The following is a 14,043-nucleotide window of genomic DNA, read 5'->3' on the forward strand; positions in this document are numbered from 1 at the left end:
TCCCTAACAATATGTCAAAATTAGCATATATTGTGTCCGGGGAAAGCCAAGTTAACGTGTGTGGCATTTTGGAAGAAGTCACAACCTGACAGGTAGTAAACCATAAGCTAAACTCAGGAAGCAAAAAGAATCCCATGTAGAATTGTATACTTTACAACACAAATTTATTATGGTACACCTATAAAGCTTCTTCAAACGTATAAAAAAAAAAAAAATAAAACAAAACCCACAAAAATTCTTTAAGGAACCTAATCTTATTTGCCTTATTCAGATAAAAATTCCCTTGACCTCAATGTTTGTGAATATCATCAATAAAACTCTCAGCTGTCTGATCTATTTAATGTTGCTGTATAGTAAGTAGCAAAAGAAATCCATTGACTGGACTCCATACCTGTCCCCCAGTCAGGATCACAGAACAACTTGGTTCAAATACGTTACCAAATAGTTGTTGCAAAGCAAAAAATAGAAAGATTCTACTTATACCTATGCACATGAGAATGTCAATGTGAAAATAACTACATTTAGAGGGTGTCTCCAAACAGAACCTATAATGGTTCACTGGTTGGTCAATGGTCACAGTTGTTAAACACACTCTCTAATCTTGAGGGAGAATTTTAAACTGCCTATGCCAGGAAACAGTTCTACATATTTTGAGTAATGTAGGGCAGCTTTATTGTCTGTTATCCAGGAAGGTATAAAGCAGCTCACTTTTGCTGATTACTGTGCTCTGAGTAAGGCAAATCAGACAATCGAGGGTTTGGAACTGAGAGTCTCACTGTAGATCACAAACTAGATCCAGAGACTGTAACAACTTCTGTGCACAGGAATGTTACAGTCTTTCCATATGAACCTCTTTCTGTACTATTTCCAATTAGCTTTGTATCAGATCAGTCGTGAGATGACTGGCACTCATAAGGAAGGAACATAAAGCAGTGATTTTAATCAGTTCAAACAAAAAGTGCAGCAGCAGAATTCTGTAGAGCTGAGTACAATTCACAAAGAAATGAGCATTATCTGTATGCATAAAGAGAATAGAAGACCCAAAGGAGAATAAACCTTGCAGATAGACTAAGAAGAGTAAGCAAGAGGTAGCATAGAAGAATTTTAAGAAAGAGAGGTAAACGTGTATGGTGCGTTAACCCTGGCTAACAGCCAAGCAAAGTGCCCATCCAGTCACTCACCCTCTCTTCGTCTTCAGGACAGAGGGAGAAAATGCTGTGAGAAAGACGATGGAACAGATGAAGACAGGGAGATTGCTTAGCAAGTATGGTCATGGGCAAACCAAACTCAACTCGCAGAAAATAAACAGAATGTATTCCCAGTCAAAATTTGGGTAGTGAGAAATGAGAACAAACCCCTTAAAATGTCACTTTCCTATCTTCGTCCCTTCCTTAGGCTCAGTGCTCAACTTCATTCCTTACCTTCCAATTCCTCTACCTCCTACCCCTATCAATGCAAGAGAATAGGAATTGGGGAGTTGTGGTCAGTCCATAATAGCTCCCCTCTGCTGCTCCTTGTCCTTGACATTCCCTCTGATGTTTCCCACCTTTTTGTTTTTAAATTCACTTTGCCCTCTGCTGAGCTGAGGGGCTCAGCTGTGCCCTTCATGGGGTCAGTTTGGGCCAGCACTTAGGCACCTGCACCTAATGCAGTATGTAGTAAAAGCTGAACAGCAATAAAAATGATATGACTGAGAAAGACATAGTGATGAAGCTTGCAGGTAGATTTGGAACAACAAAGAAGTCATCTTAAGGGAATTTTTATGATTAATGCGATAAAAAGGAAAACAGCAATAAATGTTTTATATGGGAGGCAAACAAGGTAACTGAAGGCTAAGAAGTGCTTGTGGCTGGTTTTAAATCAATTAAAAATGCATCTTTAGGTGATACGAAACAAATTCACTTCTTCATAAACCCACCGAGAAACAAATGTCACAAACACAAAGAAGACAAAAAAAAGGAGAAAGAAAACTTCTAAAATTTCTAACCAATCAAATCAACATGTATGTTTTCATTTCTGCAAAGCCCTCTTGGTTTCCACACTTACTTGCTTTATGTCTGTTTTCTTTAATTCTGCTATAAATTATATTTATTAATGACAGATAAATAACTGGGATATATTCCCTGGTGTATTTTGCAATTATAATAGTTGTGAGGATAAGAGAAATGGAAAGCATGCCTTCATTATAAACCTGAAAGGAATATTTCATTTCCATGCTTCAAGGAATATAATGCTAAATAATTTTGGACTTACACTACTCCTGACTTGTGAAAAATTGAACAGAGACTTGAAATGTTTTCTTTTCTGCAAAAAAATAACCCTGTATGGAATTCTCAGAACTTTAAGTGGCAGCTGCTGCAGGGCAATGTCTGATCAGGCTTGGCCCACAGTCAGGCTCAGCATGACAGTGAACTTCTCGTGTTTTAGGCCAGATAGTTCATCTAGGCTCATCCAATTATTTTGTTATTGATCACAGTTCTAATCTAATTTTATACTTCTATCTAAATATTGGTATAGCTCATTGTTCTGAATCCTCAGGTTTCTAACCCAATGTCATTCCATTAAATTATCTAGAGCTTCTGAATTAAGTAGGTAAAGACAGTTTATTCAATGGTGGCTGTTACTGTGCCAAGTGCTTCTCCCCTCATCCCCAACAAAACTGTTGGAATAAATTGTTTTAGTTAACACAAAATAAAATCTTCTTTTTTTTGCTTTCCTGATAACTTTTGTGCATTGGTTTGGGGGGAGGCAATTTTCCAAATATATAAAGCTAAATCCTATTTTATTTTGTTTTTCTAGATAACAGGTAATCATTATCCAAGTCTGCATAAATTACATCAGCCATTCAAGATTTAACATTTTCCTTGAGCTATGGCTTGCTGCAGACAGCATATTAGGAATGATGAAACATATGAAAAAAAATTCTTTTGTTATTTCTGTACTATGAAATCAACTTAAAATATGTTGAAAGGTCTACCAAAGGACAGGATATATAGGTATCTTCTTGGCTTTGGAGGAAAAGGCTTAAGGAAAGTAGTATATCTAATGTGAATTTTCCACCTAAACAAGCTCAGAAAAAGACTCTTCTCTTAACGTAAATGAGACTTGATAAGAATCGCACAGTGTAACTTCAATTTTTACATGTCATTGGTTAGGCAATTTCCATCAGCAAAGCGTACACTTTGGAAGAAAAAGGTAGGTTTTTCACAGGAATAGATTCCTGTTATGGTCAGCAGTGATTTATTCCTAATGCATGGCTTCTCTCCTATCTCTATTGTTCCTCGGGTTTCTGTCAGAATCAGGTAGTTTCAAATCCCACAGCAGAAATTGATGAAGAGATGATGCAAGCAGAATGGTTTAGCTCAGTATATCTGATGGGCTGGTAACAGTGTTTTCTGGTTTTGCATTCAACTTATTTTGGGCATTAAAAATGTCTTTAAAGTATGGCATATTACTAACATGAGATGCTCAGAATCTTGATGTTTATAATTAGAGTTCTTAACTGTCATCTTCCCAATATGCTTGGAAGACCATCTAACACATGGTCCAGCCTGGCTGGAGGTCAAATTCTGCTCATGCATAATTTTTATATCTCTTTGCCTTTTTACCCTGAGGAAGAGGAAATATCTGCCTAAGTGATGCTTCCTCTGCATTTTTTCAAAGCCTGAGAGAAAATTAAGCTGCAACTGGGAAAATAGGGCTCTTCTGCCAAGGAGTTAGCAGGCAGTTACTGAGAAAGACATGGACAGCCACCATCACCAGGAGGGCATTTTTCATCACGTGGGGGAATGACAGTCAAGAAAAGTGTCCTGGATCAGAACTGAGGACATGGATTAGTTAGCAGAGGTGAGATTCCTGTGTGAAAACTATAAAAGCCTTCTATAGGCTATTATTTAAATACTGTAACCGTGTTCTCAAGGTTTTTGGCTTTTATATACTCTAGTCTAAGAGCACATAATTTCTAGATAGGTACACACAAATTCTAAAAATGAGGTGATTTATGTTGCCCTAACATTGCAATTTACTTAAATTGATTGCTAAATTCTTATCTTTGTTGTTGGTGTCATTCTGTTTTCTTTGATAGCATTTAGAAAACTAAGATCTATAACTATTTCTGTGTCGTAACTGTTGTGCTTCATCCAATAAAATTCTACAATATTTATCTGATATAAATATTTATTTATTCTACAATAAAGTTCTACAATATTATCTACATGTCATTATGCATGCAGACAGATTGCATGTATAGAGAAAATTCAAGGATACAATAAGTTGTGACTAACATTCTACTCTGGGGTCATTAGATTTTATTGTGCAGTGTGTTAATATCTATTAAATTAACTACTAACATGTTAGTAGAATACAAGGAAAATATGTGTGTAACAGTGCACAGGAAATAATATTTTATCCGTCAGAAGCTTGGTTTGTATGAAAACAAGAAGGACTCATAATAAATGGAAGACTTATCCATCAGTAATCATAGAGTAAGACAAGAAGGGCATTGATTCTACTGCAAATATTTGTCAAAGCTGTCTAATTTCATCCTCCATACACAACAAATGCTTTTGAGAGTCCCCTGTGTAAACTACATGTAAACTACAGCTTCCAGTTCCCACTGCTATCGGTCAGACTCTTCTACATCACAAGATCAAGCTCAATGGCAGTAGCTTCAAAGACCTTTTATTCTGCCAAGAAAAAAAAAAAAGAATAAACTTAGCTAATTTAGAGTACACTTTCATGAAATGAACCCAATTAACCTGCCTGTAGTATGTTTTGTATTAATTTCCAAGTCCTTTCAGTGAAACCTCTTAGTAGTTTAAAATTCTATATCTATCTGGGAAGTATTAAAAAGAGCTTAGGTATGCCACATAATAAGACTTAAAGTCCCATTAAAATTGCCATTTAAAGTCTTCCTCAGCTATTTCTCACATTAAAAAGAAAAACCAAAACTGAATTAATTGTATGGAGAAAAAAAAAAGAAAAAAAAAAAGAAAAAACTGTATTTTTTCCTTAATCATTTTTTGGTCTTCATTATCCATGGACTTTAACGGAGTTTTAATTTGTTGTTACACCAAAGTTTTACACTTCATTAGATCTCTGTGCCAATAATTACAGGCCTTATTGATTTCCTGTCTTTTTTGGTATTCAAGACCTTTTCAGAACTTGCCTCCCCCTGGACTGTTTTTCTCACATTGAGATGCCACTGTTAATCTTTCAAAAGAGAGGTTGAAAGCATTTAAGCTTTCTGTAATACATTCTCCTCTTCTTTACCATGCTACAATTAATTAGGTGAATTGACATTTTTTTCCCATGCTTTTTTTTTTTTTTTTGCAATTTTCTATAATGATTCTTCTGTAGCAAAAAAAAAGAACAAAAAACAACAAAAAATCCTCTCAGTGGTCTCACAATATGCAAAGGGTACATTTGAAGCACAGAGATTTAGCTCTTCCTTGCGTTGATGCAGAGCTGTCGCTTCAAATCTAACCTAATTTACTAATGTTAGAATACCAGCAGTTTACAAATACTCCCATGCTGTCCAATATTAAATTTTTTGTGATTCTCAGTTGCCTCCTTCCTGGACAGCTACACAAACCATAACAGGCAGTCCTACTGGCAAATCAGAAGAGTCTGAAACCTGAGTAAAAAGGGAAGATAAACTCTGGTCTCTTTATATGCAGTGTTTCTAATTTGTGGTTGGTTCCATGTGGATTAACCTTTGGGAAGACAAGCATTTTCTCTTGGAATTGTTACTTATCAGCTTCATTCCAACAGCTATTCTAAATAAATTCCCATTTGAGAGAACTTAAAAATAATTTGAATAAGAATACAAAGCTTTCTGGATGTTAGTATCAAGAGCTAAGAAAGATCAAACGATTATTTGGTCTTCAAACCAAGTAGATATTGACCCCTACATAATCTAGGATTATAAATATTAAAAAAGTAATTTTTTTTCATGCAACTAAAATAGTGTTTTCTAAGGTTTTTTTTTCTTCTACAAATCATGAAGAAGAGTCTGACACTTTAAGTTTTTCAGATGGGCAGCTTAATAGAGAAGAAAGAATTTTTGCAAGTAGAAAATTGCTTTAGTTTGCTATAACAAATGTTCTACTAGATGTCATATTTCCTTGATTATCAGAAACTAAGGCAGACAAGAAACTTTCAGGGAATCCATGGAACAAGACAAGACCATGGTGATGTCATGTTTGTAATTTAGCTAGGAATCAAGACAGGTGTTCTTCAGAAAAACCCTTTTTTTATTGTAAAGGAATTACTGTCAAATCACTATTTCTCTCCAGTTTGATTATGAATAGTTACAAAGACAATTTTACAAGGTTATTTAAGCTCAGTGTATTGTCACACCTGCTATTTCTTTTCTAACAAAGATAATTATGATTACAAAGTTGGAAATTAGATTGTCCTGGTATTTCTATTTATAGAGAAATACATGTCAGGATACTCAATGCTTTGTTATAAATAAAAATAAATATATAAGTAAATATATAAATAGTATATTAATTTTTTTTCCTAGTATAATCTCAAACAGCAGAACTAGAATCTGACTGGCCTATGATTCCCCAGGGATTGCTTTTTCTCCCTTTACTGAAAAGAGATACTCTCTTTCCTCCACCTTGCTTCAGTGTTCACTTTATTTAAAGGTTCCTTCCAATGTTTGTAAGACCCCAGGATCAAACCAAAATCCAAAAATATGTTGGTCATTTTTATTTATTTTTGTTTTCAGGATTCATAGGTAGGTTTTAGCAGATTCTTCTCTTTAAATATTTTAATTTATAAGAATTGGTTTCAAATTGTTCTTTCCCTTTTTTGATGTTTATTTCTATTTTTTCAATTTTATTTTATTTTTTAATTTGTGTGTGTGAATATTGGGTAATAATTTTTTTGTTAAACATACAAAGAGAAAAAAGGTTCTTTTATTTTTTTTAGCTCTTCAGACTAGATCACTTGAATGCTTTCCCTCCCTGATTAGGAATGGAACTAGACTTTCTCTTCTTCTTAGTATCTATTGCATTATCATCGCTTAGCTCTGTGTTTCTAATGATATCAGAGAGCTCTTTTCTCCCTTAACTTTTCTGACTTTATCCTTGCATACTTGCCCTATTTATTTATAACAATCTTTAGTAATATAGCATTGCTTCTACTTTGTGAATGACCTATTTGATTTCAGTGACATCAGAATTACTAATAAAGCCGTCAAATGCACCTCTTGTTATGGTTTATTCCTGCCTGTGGACTGAAGGCATTAGCTGTTGCATATATAGGACTTTTTAGTGAGTGTCAATTACTGTATTCCCTTTTGCTACTTTTTTTTTTCTAAGAGAAATTAAATATTTGACCTACAGAGGTAAGCATTTTAAAGTATATTATTTTGCCTTCTGGCCCTCTTCCTTGCTAAGTACTTTCCCCAAAAAAATTACTGTCTGTATTCAGGTTTTAAGTTCTTTCATTTTTAAGTCAGAAAAAAAAAATCAATTCAGGTCAATCTTATCTCTTTATAATTTCTTTCATTCACTGAATTGAAATGTTAAAGTGGAAAGAATTTCTCATGTTACTGAATCCAGTCTATATTGACAAGCCTTACAACTGCTTTTCTAATACAGATCCCTCCATGTCTTAAACAGCCTGGTTTTAAATCCTTTATCTGATATTAGAAAGTTATCCTAGAACATCACTTTCTAATTTACAACCTAAGTATGCTTATTATATGCACGTAATTCTTTTGCTAGCTTTATTCTTTATTCTCCTTATTTCTTGTCTTTCATGTTGCCTACTTCTTCCATTAATCAATGCTTTTTAAAAATGTACTGAGCTTTTTATGTTTACTGGATTGTATATTTCAGAAAGAAGATTTAAATGTTTAAATGCTGTTATATCTTGTCTTTCCACTGTTAATTGTCTTTCTACATTCTCTTTGCTTTTTTTTTTTAGTTGCTTCCCTTTTTTTTTCACTTGTTTGTGTTGGGTTTCTTTTTCAATAAGAAGACTGAATTCAAGTTTGAATGTCTTTAAAGCTAAGCTTCCATCACTAAAAATGTTTAAGATGTAGGTTTTGCTTGAATCTTTTGATAACATCAGTGTCAGCTTCTCTCTGTACCTACAACCATTTCCATTTGTTGCATATTTGCATCAGTGTTTGCTGTAATCAAATGTATCTTATAAAATTTAGCTGCTAACAACTGGAAAGTCTTTTAGGGTAATTTCAGATAAAGATTTTCCAGCTCTCTGACAGTCATGATGGAAAATACTTCTATAACATTGATTTCTTGCATTTAATGTATATGACTGGGATAAATGTAGGCTAAAATTTAACTCACCACAGGGATAAAAATCCCTTTAAAATATTAAGCACTAAATGAAGCAGAGGAAAGAAGTACTTAGCATTAAATTAAAAAAAAAAGACAAATAGCAATGTAGTTAATTACATTCTAACTCAACTGTCTTAGCTTAAAGTTGTACCTGTGGGAAGATGTCTTTAACATCTCTTTCACATCAGCTGAAAGAAATAAACAAGTAATTTGCCTATAAAGTAGCCTAGCACAGAACAAACAAACAAACCCAAATAAATACTGGACATGATGTTATTATTTTGTCTCATAGAACCTAAAAATTAATCTAAACTGCTCAAGCATAACTGCTTAATATGCATACTCAGCTCTTAATTTCTAAATGTTATTTATCATTCTGCTTTATGGAAAAATAGTCATCAGTGGAATCAGAATGAAGCATAAGAGTTTTTTCCAGACAATAGTTGCACCTTTGAGTAATGTGTTATTCTAACTATTATCTTTTCCTGAATGATTTTCTAAAAATGGTGGGGTTCTTAACTGTATTTGATTTGTTTACATTAAGTGTTTCTGGGAAATCCAGAGTAAGGATAGAGTAAGGCAAATTTTAGGCTGATTTTTCAGCCTACAGAACTTATACTTTCCGTGTTGAGACAGAACGACTACTACACTCCCATTATCAGTGTAAATCCACTTTTCCTCATATTCTGAGATCCAGTTCAGAGTAAGGGAAGATTTTCAGAGTCTTACTGACAGCTCCAATCTTCTTGCAGGTACATTGCCTGGATAAGGCCTATGCAAAGCCCAATACATAAGCAGATATTTCAGTTTAGGGCTTCCAGAGAATAGCATGGAATCTTGTGCTGGGTATAAATGGCAGGGTTTGGGTGATGGAAGCTGAAAGGACTGAGTATAATTGTGTGTTAGAAAGAGAGTTAAGACACTAGATGTCTTCTTTGTTTCTCAATACAAGTCAGTAATCAGAATCTAATTTTAAATTGCTATAAACTAAATTAAGTGAAAATTCCCAAATAAAGACTTTTTTTTTTTTTTTGACAACAAGGAACCTGTGAGCTCATACTACATTTAGGCCAAATCAAATAGTGAAGAGAAAAAAGCAAGGTCATAGAATTGGCAGACTTGAGCCCTAGCTCTGTTGTCCTCTGCCAGGGTAATTAGAGCTCTAGTATTCTACAGCTGTGTCACATAAGTAATAACAGATAACCATAATTAATCATTGATTAGCAGTCATGCAAATATTCAGTGTGCTTTTTCTCCCAAGTGGTTATCAAAGAGAAAAATTATAATACAACTTTTAGAACAATTGCAGTTTTCACTAACATTTGAGGAAAACACAGCACAAAGTTTAATACTAAGGCACACTGTGGTAATAAATGCACTTCCTGTCCTGCTTCTGTGAGCAGCTGTGGTGTTGTACATTAGCTCTTATATGACATTAATACCAGCTAACAACAGTAATCCTAGCTCTGGCAGATACTGAAATATGGTCATATCAGCATCTAACGATAATGGTTTAATAAAAGAAGTTTCAGCTTTTCAGGAAAGATACTTTTAAATATTCTACTCTGTAACTGACTTTCTTTAACTGTAGTATTGGAAATCTTGAATTTATAACCTGTAAAGTACAGAGAAGCCCCTGCTCTGAATTCTTTTTGTAATTGGTTGTATCACATGGATACAAATAAATCTGTAGAATCTCGGGAGGCAAATCCATACCTTCCTATTACTGTACCCTCATGCAAAATCTTATTTTTGATGGGTTACCATTGTCTATTTTTATGTTGAAGTTGATGTAAAACCAAATGTTTTTCTTTCCTCATTCCAGATAACTCATCATTGCTTGAAGTAATACTAAAACACCCATCTCCATGTTTCTTCAGATGTGATTGGATTTTAGTGGTTCATTATATAGGCCTATACAGGTGAAAAATGTGATTATTTTAGTTAAATTTATAGCATGTTCCAAGTATATTTGGAATTATAAAAAAAAATTTAAATGTAATCTTCAAGTCAAAGATGTTTCTAAACCACTTACTGCAGCACTAAAAAAAACAGTCTAATATTGGGGTTTAATTCAGTGTTCATTTAATGTTAAGATGTCTTTCTTTTTTTTGTAATCATCATTTATTCAATGCTTCTTTTTAGTTGCAAGTATAGGTCATTATTATGTACTGTCTTATCTTTCATTTCTTTCCCTGAGTACTGAGTGCTGCGTTGATGCCATTGACCATTCCAATATTATTGCACATGTCAAGGTTACGTTCCAATTCTTATTTTAAATATTATTTTAATTTACACTGAGTGTTTTAATGAAATCCGTTTATGGCAGTGTTATAATTTTGGATTAAATCTCCCTATTTCTTTTATGGCTACAGCTATATAAAATTAATAATACTGAAGCCACAGTAACCTCAGAAAAGGATTGCTACATATAATTTAATATTAGTCTATGTGGCAAGAGGCATCCTGTATTTCTGAAAATGATATAGCTCTGTGTACATATGTATATATTTATGTATATGTACATAGGTATACATTTATGGCCACTGCTACACTGAATATGTTCACGTTCTGACTCAATGCTAGCTAAAGCTTGTTTTCATGACTATTGAACCATATTAAAAAAAACCAAAACCACTAGTATTTAGGATGTGTAATGTTTCCTGCTACAGATGATTCTTACAAACTATGGGCAATTGACAAAATGTTATGATTTGACAAGTGAAATACCCTCTGGATGCAGTGATTTTGTTGCCTCTTGTTATACTCTGTTTGGATTTAATAGAGTTTCTATAATATTAAAAATAACCTTTTTTTCTCATTTATCACCCGTATTCCATCAGTACTGCCTGCCAGAATCACTAAATGTTCCCATGTCAAGTTAGAGTCTTGCCAGTCCATAGACACACAGGCAGGTCTACAGAAGAGAAATGTTTGTTGTTGCAAGACCTCTGTCTGAAGAAGAGGAAGAAACGAACTCTACTCCCTTGATAGAATCTCATGGAGCTGAATACCTCCCAGCCTACAGGATGGTGACAGATAAATAAGCATTTTCAATTTCTTTCTTTCAAAACAACTGTCAGACATCATGCAGGTGAGAGGTTATCAAATTTTAGTGATGGGTTCAAATTTAAATGAGAAGTTTAGGTTAGATATAAGGAAGAAGTTCTTTCCTGTGAGGGTGGTGAGGCACTGGAATGGGTTGCCCAGGGAAGTTGTGAATGCTCCATCCCTGGCAGCGTTCAAGTCCAGGCTAGACAGAGCCTTGGGTGACATGGTTTAGTGTGAGGTGTCCCTGCCCATGGCAGGGGATTTGGAACTAAATGATCTTAAGGTCCTTTCCAACCCTAACTATTCTATGATTCTGTGATTCTATTTAGAAATTGTAAGTCAATTTCTATCTCATTGTTACTGAAAGTTCAGTAAAATATATATTTTTGCATGAGTGCTTTTACATGCCCCACAAAGCTTTATTTTAGAACTGTACAGTGGACTGTCATGCATTTAAATTGCATATTTAAAGGCAAGAGCTAAATAATTGATAAAGAAGATACTAATATAACCTAAAATTGTGTTGTCTTAAGTGGTAAAAAAATTGAAGGATTATTGGTCAGTTTCTCTTAGGGAAAGGATGAGGTGCCATTTTTATATATCCTTTGAAAAAGCTCTCATGACTTTACATTAAGGAAGATATATTTGACTCTTAGAAACTGAATATTTTCATTAGGCACATAATCTTCAATAGTAAAGCAGCAAACTAGTGGAGCTGATACCTGACTAAGGAAAAACTAGTTCAACGGTAATTGTTTACAAACTGGCTGTGTCAAACTGGTCAACACATTTTACTCTGCTTCCCAGTTTCAGGTTAACCAGGGTTTTAAAGGAATCAGTTGGGTTGTTGACCTAATGTTTTTCAACTGTGTAGCAGTTATTATGTCTGAAAGATTCCACAAACTACCCACATTCCTCCATTCACTGTATGTCAGGAAATACTACTCCTATCTTGTAGAGATGTCCACTGTACAGTTCTAAAATAAAGCTTTGTGGGGCATGTAAAAGCACTCGTGCAAAAATATATATTTTACTGAACTTTCAGTAACAATGAGATAGAAATTGACTTACAATTTCTAAATAGAATCATAGAATCATAGAATGGTTAGGGTTGGAAAGGACCTTAAGATCATCTAGTTCCAAATCCCCTGCCATGGGCAGGGACACCTCGCACTAAACCATGTCACCCAAGGCTCTGTCCAACCTGGCCTTGAACACTGCCAGGGATGGAGCATTCACAACTTCCCTGGGCAACCCATTCCAGTGCCTCACCACCCTCACAGGAAAGAACTTCTTCCTTATATGCAATCTAAATCCCCTGTGTAAGTTTTAAACCCTTACCCCTTGTCCTATTACTACAATCCCTCTCCAGCATCCCTACAGCCTCCCTTCAGATACTGGAAGGCTGCTATGAGGTCTCCACACAGCCTTCTCTCCTCCAGGCTGAATAACCCCAACTTTCTCAGCCTACCTTCATACAGGAGGTGCTCCAGTCCCCTGATCATCCTCATGGCCCTCCTCTGGACTTGTTCCAATAGTTCCATGTCATTTTTATGTTGAGGACACCAGAACTGCACACAATACTCCAGGTGAGGTCTCACAAGAGCAGAGTAGAGGGGCAGGATCACCTCCTTCGACCTGCTGGTCATGCTCCTTTTGATGCAGCCCAGGATACGGTTGGCTTTCTGGGCTGCTGGCGCACACTGCCAGCCCATGTTCATTTTCTCATCGACCAGCACCCGCAAGGTCTTCTCCACAGGGCTGCTCTGAATCTCTTCTCTGCCCAACCTGTAGCTGTGCCTGGGATTGCTCCGACCCAGATGTAGGACCTTACACTTGGCATGGTTAAACTTCATAAGGTTGTCATCAGCTCACCTCACAAGCATGTCAAGGTCCCTCTGAATGGCATTCTTTCCCTCCAGTGTACCAACTGAATAGCATTACTTTTATTAGTTTTTTGAATTTAATAATGCATTTGTAAAATTATCCCATAATGATAGTGAGTTCCATCTATAATCAGCAATCATTTATCATTTTGGCTTTCTAAATATATAAATATACATATTTTTCATAGGAATTAGTGAAAATCTGTTAGGTCATTATGCTTTTCATTGAGAGTCATTTTGAAACTGTAAGACTCTACATGGTTTTCATTAAGTGAAATGTCTGCAAAGACAATATATTATTGCATAGGCTACTTAAGAAATTCGTATAAATTAATACTTAAATATTTGACCCACTATGAATCAGTCCAATGTAAACTATGTGCAAACAATGTAGATCAGGATTTTCCAAGGTTGTCGGAAAATAATTTTGAAATTACCATGAAAGAATATTTTAGTGAAAACCTTCAGAGTTTGGGTCTGTACTGTGGAAACCAGTTCTATCTGAAGGAACCAGATGGATATTAACACATGAATGCCATCTCTCTGTTCTTCCAAGACCTCGATCAAGGATGGGAAATGCGTATTTGCAGGCCAGAAATACATTCATGCCTCATTCTAACAACTCTCAACAAGGGAGTTGGACAAGAAAGTCAATATGACAGTGGGCTGCACTGCGGCTTGCTTTCCTTTTCTCTACACAAGTTGAGCAAATTATTGTTGGGCCCAGGGGTGTTCCCAAACTGTGAGAAATTACTTCAACCCTAGTAAGAAAGTAAGTAAAGGTA

At 35.1% G+C, this 14,043-nt stretch overlaps 1 protein-coding gene across 7 annotated transcripts in view; it reads left to right on the forward strand.

Moving 5' to 3' along the window:
- MGAT4C (MGAT4 family member C) overlaps positions 1-14,043 on the forward strand; it is a 399,878-nt gene that overhangs the window by 345,107 nt on the left and 40,728 nt on the right. Inside the window, exon 1 of one of the 7 annotated variants that reach the window (XM_062622356.1) lies at positions 3,683-3,846. The exons of the other annotated variants lie outside the window; for them this stretch is intronic. The gene's annotated coding sequence lies outside the window, so the exon portion shown is untranslated. Of the gene's footprint in view, positions 1-3,682; positions 3,847-14,043 lie in introns of those variants that run through there. 7 annotated transcript variants of the gene reach the window in all.

Source organism: Pezoporus occidentalis, unplaced genomic scaffold (genome assembly GCF_034315485.1).
Source record: "Pezoporus occidentalis ecotype Australia unplaced genomic scaffold, CSIRO_AGI_Poc_V1 ctg240, whole genome shotgun sequence".
In the NCBI taxonomy this organism is placed as follows: domain Eukaryota; kingdom Metazoa; phylum Chordata; class Aves; order Psittaciformes; family Psittacidae; genus Pezoporus; species Pezoporus occidentalis.